This window comes from Phocoena sinus, chromosome X, assembly GCF_008692025.1.
Source record: "Phocoena sinus isolate mPhoSin1 chromosome X, mPhoSin1.pri, whole genome shotgun sequence".
NCBI lineage: Eukaryota > Metazoa > Chordata > Mammalia > Artiodactyla > Phocoenidae > Phocoena > Phocoena sinus.
The window spans coordinates 67,849,128-67,859,071 of NC_045784.1; the positions used below are offsets into that span (position 1 = coordinate 67,849,128).

Here is a 9,944-nt window from a genome sequence, read left to right on the forward strand (position 1 = left end):
TATAAAATATTTTATCCTATGCTTTTACCTACTCCACTTCTTTATCAAACTACCTAAACTACAATACCATAGAAGCAAAACCTGAAAACACATTTAAATGGTCTTTAAGATGAGAAAGAAAGAAAACACTTGAATTTTATTTCACATTCAAAGAAAATTTAAAATAACATTGAAGTAGGAGGATATTAACTTAGATTTGTTCAAGAATAAAATGATGTAACAATCTTACTGGTCTAATTATCAGGGATAAAATTTTGTATAAACTAAATCATATTAGGTAGCAATTTAAAAACAAAGAAGACAAGCTGCCAGAAGTGAAACTGGCAGGGAAGAAGAAACTGGAAAAAGAATGACTAATTATAAAGCATTATAGGGCTATTCAATAAGTCAAATTAGCCCTACACATTTGGATAGGCCCTAAAGAAATGCACACACACACACACACACACACATACACATGCACAGAGTGCCCTTTTTAAAGTACATATGGCCAGAGGTCAGAGATTATATATTTGTGTGTTCTCTCTCTTCTTTAATGTGGTAAACTACTATCAACATCAGAGTACAGTTGACCCTTGAACAACACGGGTTTGAACTGTGTGGGTCTACTTTTATGCAGATTTTTCCAATAAATACTACAGGACTACACCTGGCACATTTGGTTGAATCCGAACATGTAGAACCTCAGATACAGAGGGCCGACTATGGGACTTGAGCATTCCCGCCTTTTGGTATTCACAGACGGTCCTTGGACCAATGCCTTATGGATACAAAGGGATGATGGATACCTGTTTAAGAAATCACCTTAAGGGAATAGGGGAAGGAACAAGAGCTTGGTTAATCTAGGGATAGAGGAGTGACTTCACACAGAAGAGTCATGGATAAGCAGGAGTCGAGAGAAAATATTCTAGGTCTTTATGGTGGTGGACATTGGAACCAGTCTTTACATAGTTCTCTAGGTTCTGCTTGAATCCTATAGGAGCTTGTCATGTCATTCAAAAAGCCAATGCCAATAAAAGGGCCTACATAATCCAGCCTACTGTTTTCTGATCTAAAATCTTACAAGTACTTCCTGTTGCTCACACTACTTCACTCACATCAGTCTCCTTGCTTTTCCTAAACCATGTCAGACATAATCCCACCTCTAGGCCTTTACAGTTGCTATTCCTTCTGTCTGGAACACTCATTCACTAATAACCTCAACCCTCTCTTCTCATCTCCTTCAAATGTCACCTTCTTGAGTTCTTCATTGACTGCTCTATTTTAATTACAATGCTTCTTTACTCTAAGAATAACTATATAATTTCCCTGTTTTATTTCTCTTCTGTAACACTACCACTTAACATACTAAATATTTCACTTATTAATACTCATCGCCCATCAAAATGTAAGCTCCATGAGAATCTTTTTTAACTGCTGATACCCCAGTACCTAGCACTGTGCTTGGCACATGGTAGATGTTCAATACATATTTTTAATTAATAGCCACCACAAGGAGAACTTCCTCTAATTACCAAATAATTAAAATAGTGCTGTATAGATGGAGGAAATATATAAATGTAAAAACAGTAGAGGGCTTCCCTGGTGGTGCAGTGGTTGAGAGTCTGTCAGCCAATGCAGGGGACACGGGTTCATGCCCCGGTCTGGGAAGATTCCACATGCCACGGAGCAGCTGGGCCCATGAGCCATGGCCGCTGAGCCTGCATGTCTGGAGCCTGTGCTCCACAACGGGAGAGAAGACAACAGTGAGAGGCCCACGTACCACAAAAAAAAACACAAAAAAACAAACAAACAAAAAACAGTAGAATCCAGAAATGTAGTCAAATATAAATATGTGTTTAGTATATGGTAAAGATGGTAAATAAAGTCAGTGAGAAAAGTTTGAATTAGTCAATCAGTGGTCTTGGGATGATAGTCTAGCCTGGGGGTTCCCAATATTTTTCAAGTAATGACATACATTAAATTATATTTATTTGTCACATTAAATTATATTTATTTGAATGTATAGAGGAGTCTGATCATGGTTGAAGGCAAGTGATCCAGGAATTCTGACAGACCATAACCCTTCCTAGCCACCCCCAAGGCTGATGAGATCATGTCTGTGACCACCTGAAGGATTATCAGTTGGGAATTTCTGAGTTGATCATTTCTAAGGAAAAAAATCTGGACCCCTATTTTTCTAATTAACCCAAGAAATAATACTGGTGGATTCAAGCTATAAATGTAAAGTTTAAAGCCCATAAAATTATAAGAAAACAAGATTTTTCTAAGCATTATGATATATACAGAAGCAGAAGAAACTAAATTGATTAATTAGACAATATAAAAATTTAAAAACTCAATGGAAAAAAACCCAACATAAACAAAATTTAAAAAAAACTGGGGAAAATATTGCTATTATACTAATTTTCAAAGAGCTAACTTAATTAAATAAGAAATGTAAAAAAAAACTATTAGAAAAATTGGTAAACCAATGGAGAGGAAATCCACAGAATAAAAGACCAAGATGGCTAATAAACTTGTTAAAAAATGCTGTTTCACTTATAAATAAAACAAAATTTAAAACAGTTAAGAACTGACAATACCCAATATACGTGAGTTGTGAGAAAATGAGCTTCCTAAGTCACCCAAGTTATGTGTCATATTCCCTTTATCCATTTTGTCCCCACTATGTTTGCTTTATTTCTGTTCTTTCAAAGTTATCTTTGTTTAATATGACATAATTGAAGAAATGAAGATGGTAAACATCCAAATATGTCATTTCCAGCAAATTTTCTTATGCTCCCTGAAAATCAGTTGCTGAAAACTTAGAACTAAAAATGTATCTTTGGTTCTATTCAAGTTTGTTCTCTCCATGAGCAGAGTATTACTGTGATCCCTGAATTGGAATTCCTTGAAATCATACTTACAGTAACACAATTTTTTTTTTTTTTTTTTTTTTTTTTTGCGGTACGCGGGCCTCTCACTGTTGTGGCCTCTCCCGCTGCGGAGCACAGGCTCCGGACGCGCAGGCACAGCGGCCATGGCTCACGGGCCCAGCCGCCTCGCGGGATGTGGGATCTTCCTGGACCGGGGCACGAACCCGTGTCCCCTGCATCGGCAGGCGGACTCCCAACCACTGCGCCACCAGGGAGGCCCAGTAACACAATTTTGATACTTTATAGATAGCCACAAGTTAGGATACGTCAAAGTGGAAAGTGGGTCTAATTTTTTTATCTTATTACTTTTGACCCTGTGACTAATATTTTCTTAAAATAGAGAGTGTGAAACAAAGAGATAGAGAAAAAAAAATCTGGAAGCTTCTGTTTACCTACTTTCTTTTCCCTTTTTCTTCCATTCATACTTTCTTCCAAAAGCCACACTCTAGTACAATTTACTTCAATTACTCCAGATCTTTTAGATTTTAAATATTTGCAGCATTTAAAAAACTACATTGTATAGATCAACATAGTGTTGACAACTTTTTATTTTGCTAAGGAAATAGAATTTTAAAACACCAACGACAAAATACTATTCCCATGATTTCATAAAGGAAAGGCAATTTTTGTCGTGAGCACTCACTTTAAAATATCTTTTTATTTAAAAATCATTATAGATTAATAGAAAGTATCCCCCAAATTACAGAAAGATGCTGTATACCATATAACCAATTCCCCCCTAATGATAAAATCTTGTAAAACTATAATGCAATAGCAAAACAAGGAAACCAATATTGTTACAATTCACTGACTTTATTTAGAGCTCATCAGTTTTATGTGCTCTCATTTCTGTTTGTATAATTCTATGGAATTTTATCACAAGTGTAACTTTGTGTAACTACCACCATATTAACAGTATTAACAGTACTATCACTTTAAGGATCTTTTGTACTGTTGTCCTTTTATAAATGCAGCCACCCCTCCTCCCCATCTCTAACAACAGGAAATCACTAATCTGTTCTCAAGCTCTACACTTTTGCACGTTGAAAATGTTATATAAATTGAATGATACAGTATGTAATCTATTGGCACTGGGATCTTTCATACAGCATAATGTCTTTAAGATCCAGTCAAGTTCATGTATGTATCAATAGCTTGTCCCCATCTATTGTTTATGTTCTGTTTTGCCAATTTTAAATACATTTTTATTTAAGACATTGCATTTTCCACTTACAATACAGTGCTTGTAAAGTGTAATGTTAGTTCCTTTCCCTGTGCATACATTCCATGTTCAAGTATCAAGAATGCCCAGTTTACTAAGCAGCTCACCTTTAAAACTGCCATGGAATTTGCTACAAATTTGGGTCCTTCAATGTTGTGTTGAGCAATGCTAAACCTATGCTAGGCTGGCTTAATCAACCTCTTCAATGATGGGCCCAGAGGAGGCACCACCAGACGGAGGAGCTCCACCACCAGGGAAGCCCCTGGGCATTCCACCTGGCATTCCTCCTGGCATGCCTCCTGCACTCTGGTACAGCTTGGTAATGATGGCGTTGCAGACTTTTTCCAGCTCCTTCTGCTGATGTTCAACTTCTTCCTACTCTGTAGTCTGGTTCTTATCAAGCCAGTTGATTATTTAATTACACTTATCATGAATCTTCTGTTTGTCTTCATCATTAATCTTGCCTTGAAGTTTCTCATCCTCAGCAGTAGCTTTCATGTTGAAAGCATAGGATTCAAGAGAATTCTTTGAAGACACCTTATTCCACTGCTTCTCATCTTCAGTTTTATACTTCTCTGCTTCCTGAACCATGCGTTCAATGTCTTCCTTGCTCAAACGGCCCTTGTCATTAGTGATGGTAATCTTGTTCTCTTTTCCTGTGCTCTTATCCACAGTAGAGACATTGAGGATGACATTGACGTCAATATCAAAAGTGACTTCAATTTGAGGAACACCACGGGGGGCAAGAGGTATGCCTGTGATTTCAAACTTGCCAAGCAGGTTGTTATCCTTGGTCATGGCACACTCACCTTCATAAACCTGAATGAGTACACCGGGCTAGTTGTCCGAGTAGGTTGTGAAGATCTGCGTCTGCTTGCTGGGAATGGTGGTGTTGTGCTTGATGAGGACAATCATGACTCCACCAGCAGTTTCAATTCCAAGGGAAAGAGGAGTGACATCCAACAGCAGCAAGTCTTGAATATTTTTAGATTTGTCTCCAGATAAAATGGCTGCCTGGACAGCTGCACCATAAGCAAAAGCCTCATCAGGGTTGATACTCTTATTAAGTTCTTTCCCATTGAAGAAGTCCTGTAGAAGTTTCTGAATTTTGGGGATGCGGGTTGAACCACCCACCAGGACAATATAATGGATCTGAGACTTGTCTAGTTTGGCATCCAGAAGGGCTTTCTCCACAGGGTCCAGTGTGCCACTGAACAGGTCAGCGTTCAGTTCTTCAAATCGGGCATAGGTAATTGAGGTATAGAAGTCAATTCCTTCATAGAGGGAATCAATCTCAATACTGGCCTGAGTGCTGGAAGAGAGAGTGCACTTAGCACGCTCAGAAGCAGTACGAAGGCGACGGACAGTCCTCTTGTTCTCACTGATGTCCTTCTTGTGCTTGCACTTGAATTCTGCACTAAAATGGTTGACCATCTGGTTGTCAAAGTCTTCTCCACCTAAGCGGGTATCTCCAGCTGTAGATTTGACCTCAAAGATTCCATCCTCAATAGTGAGGATTGACACATCAAAAGTGCCAGCACATATATCAAAGATCAGCACATTTCTTTCTGCTCCAACCTTTTTGTCTAAGCTATAGGCAATAGCAGCAGCAGTTGGCTCACTAATAATTCTAAGTACATTGAGCCCAGCAATAGTTCCAGCATCTTTGGTAGCCTGACCCTGAGAATCATTAAAGTAAGCGGGTACTGTAACAACAGCATTGGTAACAGTCTTCCCAAGGTAGGTTTCCGCTATTTCCTTCATCTTTGTCAAAACCATGGATGACACCTCCTCTGGATAAAAACTTTTTGTCTCTCCCTTGTATTCTACTTGAACTTTAGGCCTGCCTGCATCATTCACCACCATGATGGGTCAGTGCTTCATATCAGACTGGACAACAGCATCATTAACTCTTCGTCCAATGAGGCGTTTGGCATCAAAGTGTTGGTGGGATTCATTGCAACTTGGTTCTTTGCAGCATCACCGATCAATCGTTCGGTATCATTAAAGGCGACATAGTTTGGTTCCCCTGATCATTGGCAATTATTTACACATTTCTGTGCTGGAAGACATCCACACAAGAATGGGTGGTGCCAAGATCAATGCCAACTGCAGGTCCCTTAGACATGGTTGCTGGAGCGCAGGCCCTGGTCCACTGAAGGAGAAAACAGCAACTTATAGAGCTGCCGCTGCGTTCAATGAGAAACCCCATCTATTGTTGAGTATGGATGTACCATGTACCACAGTTTATTTAACTACTCACCTATTGAAATATATTTTGGTAGTTTTCAGTTTGGAGCTACTACAGATGAAGCTACTATAAACATTTGTGTAACACTTTCATTTATCTGAGATAAACGCTGAAGAATGCATTTGCTGCATCATAAGGTAGTTGTAGGTTTAGTTTTTTTATTTGTTTATTTCTTTCTTTCTTTGCTTGATTTTGTTTTTAAATTCCCTTTCATTCCTGAAGGATATTTTGCTAGATATAAAATTTACAGTTGACAATTCTTTTATTTCAGTACTTGAGAAGCATTGTACCACTTCTTTCTGGCCTTCATGACTTTACATGAGAAATCTGTTGTCAATAGAATTTGTGTTTCCATATAGGTAATGCATTATTTCTCTCGGGTTGATTTCAAGATATATATTTTTTTATCTTTGGCTTTCAGAATTTAATTCTGATGTGTCTTGGCATATATTTATTTGAGTTTATCCTATTTAGGGTTTTCTAAGCTTCTTGGGTCTCTATGTTTATGATTTTTGCTAAGTCAAAGAAGTTTTCAGCCATTTGTTCTTTGAATATTTTTATTCCATTCTCTGATGCTGATGATATTACTGTTACCTCTTTCATTGTATTCCCATAGGTCCTCTAGACTCTTTTTATTCTCACTTTGTTTTTTCTCTGTTATTAACATTGGGTAAATTCTATCTCTGTCCTTAAATTCACTGATTTTATTCTCTGTCATTTCCAATCTACCATTAATTCCATCTGGTGATTTTTTCAAATTCAGTCACCTTATTTTCTATTTTTATAATTTACCTTTGGTATTTTTATATCTTCTATTTCTTTGCTGAAATTTTCTTTTTTTTTCATTTGTTTCAAATGTGTTCCTGATTGCTCACAGAAAACACTTTTTTGGAAAGATGAATTAAAATCCTTGTCAGATAATTCCAACATCTGTCATGTAAGTATTGACATTTCTTGCCTTTCTTTTCTTGTTCAAGTTGTGATTGTCCTGGTTCTTAATAAAATGAATGATTTTTATTGTATCCTAGGCATTTTGGGTATTTTGTCTTGAGACTTAGGATTTTATTTAATCTTTTTAGCAGGGAGTCATCCTAATTAGGTGTAGCACACAGATCTGGGGAGGGGTTAGAAATTGTTACCTGCTGTGCTCCACTGTTACAACCCTATAAAAATATGTAGTGCTGACTCATACCATCTCATTGAAAACGTGTGAGTTGTAAGCTCTGTCCCCCTGCCTAAACCAGAAATAATAGTAGTGGAAGAATTATATCACTTAGCCCACATCTCGCAGCCTGATCCACCTTGTTGATGCTGGATGGTAATGAAGGTTCAGCTCCCAACTAGGCTCTGCTGACAGAGTGGGGTGCATGGAATAGAGTGCCAACTAGTCCCTCTTAAAACCACTTTATTCACTTTCATTGTTGCTGAATGTAGGTGAAGACTCATCTCCCTTTGGTACCCTGCTGAAACAGGGGGGAGTGAGAAAGCAGAGTGCCAACTAGCCTGCCTCACCTCTGTAAGTCTTGTTGTTGCTGGCTGGTGTGGCGTCTGAGCTCCCTGCTGGATTCCCTCATGACTACCATGGTAAGGGCGTTGGAAGCACTGCCTTCTGCCACCACGTGGTGGATGAAAGATCAGCTTTCTGCTCAACCCCGCCAAAATTAATTTGGTGGGGGATTCTGAGAGAATCCTGCTTCCACCAAGCTGGGGATGAAAATCAGATCCTTGCTTTGCCCACAACCAGTCAGGGGAAACAAACCACCAGACCCTGTTCCTACAGGAAGGAGGAGGTGGGCAGATAAGGTGTCCATTCAGCCTGCCTTGATTTGAGGTGGGGGGTTATAGAATGCTAGATTTTCCATTGGTATTTGTTAGGATTAGGTCGTGTACTATATATTTTTTCTCTGTTCTGTTAGGCTATACTTTTTCCAGTCTTTTGGATAAGGGGAACAGTTTTTTTTCTTCAGCTGTGCTCATTGGTGACTTTGAATTGAGGGCCTCTCCACTTCCCCATTCAGGATATATGGGAGGCAAAAGGAAATCCACTACATCATTACTAAAATCTCATGTCCCTAGCCAGTCTGCTCTCTCTTCCCATCATTCAGAGTCTGCTTATAACTTTTTTCTGTTTTGTTACAACTAGGGAATTTATTTGCAAGAGGAAGCACTAGGGAGAAATAGGATTCCCATCTTGGCAGACCTGGAAGTTAGAAAGGCAATTTTAACACCAAAAGGAGTTGAAAGGACATAATCTCAGAATAAATGATAGTCCTTCAAAAGAAAGGAAGCTAGAAATCATACATTGAAATATAAAATTAATATGTCCCTCTTTATTTCTCATTTCATCAAGGCCTACTAAAATCCTAGTTATTAACCAGCATGCAGACCTATGTTTGACAAGATTGGTTTAAGGTATATCACATGTTTTCATACAACTTTGGCTTTTTAAGCTGTCCAAATAAGTTGGATGGTTTGAGGATCACAGATAAAAAGACTCTCTATATACAAATGTTTCCCCCACTGTTTTAAGAGTAAGAATCTAGATGACACATAGATAGATAAATAGATAGATAGATAGATAGATACTATTAAATTGTATAACTTCCATGCATCTCATATTGTATGATAGGAATACCCTATAAAATAGACATAGAAAGTGAAATTAAACTAGCTACACAAGAAGTTCTTTAAAATATATATTTTTAAGATGGTCATGAAGAACCTAAGGGCAGGATGGGAATAAAGATGCAGACCCACTAAAGGATGGACTTGAGGACACGGGGAGGGGGAAAGGTAAGCTGGGAAAAAGTGAGAGAATGGCATGGACATATATACACTACCAAATGTAAAATAGATAGCTAGTGGGAAGCAGCGTCAGAGAACAGGGAGATCAGCTCGGTGCTTTGTGACCATCTAGAGGAGTGGGATAGGGAGGGTGGGAGAGAGGGAGATGCAAGAGGGAAGAGATATGGGGATATATGTATATGTATAGCTGATTCACTTTGTTATAAAGAAGAAACTACCACACCATTGTGAAGTAATTATTCTCCAATACAGATGTTCAAAAATGCTTTTTATAAAATATATTTTTGTTATTTTTTGCCAGCTTTTAAAGATTGAAGTTTTTCTTATATTAGAAAGCAGCATAATCTCAGAATTTATTAAAAAAAAGAAGAATTCACAACCCAGGTGATTTCGTTTGGTAGTTATTTCCAGTAATATAATTTCTACAACAATCTCCAGTTACCTTTGGTAAGGCGACTTCCTAAGCACACAGTGTAATTTTTCATAAATTTAACCATAAATAGTATTAAGTGATAATACAGGAACTAAGAAGTGTTATTAATCAAGACCAAATAAGAAAATAAAAAGAGAACTATATTCATGCAGTTGTGTGCTGAGTATTTTAGAAAACATTAATTTCTGTAGTACAAACACACAGGAGATCTAGAATAAGATGCATTTTATAAACAGTACAAAGTCCATAAGGAAACATTTTATAGGATCTTATTGATTTCCCATATAAAGGAGTTAGTGGTTAACAATTTTCAGG

General features: G+C 37.8%; 1 pseudogene; it reads right to left on the reverse strand.

Annotated features, from left to right (window-relative positions):
• Nucleotides 1-4,243: 4,243 nt before the first annotated feature.
• Nucleotides 4,244-6,268, reverse strand: LOC116748032 (annotated as a pseudogene).
• Between the last annotated feature and the right edge of the window lie 3,676 nt (nt 6,269-9,944).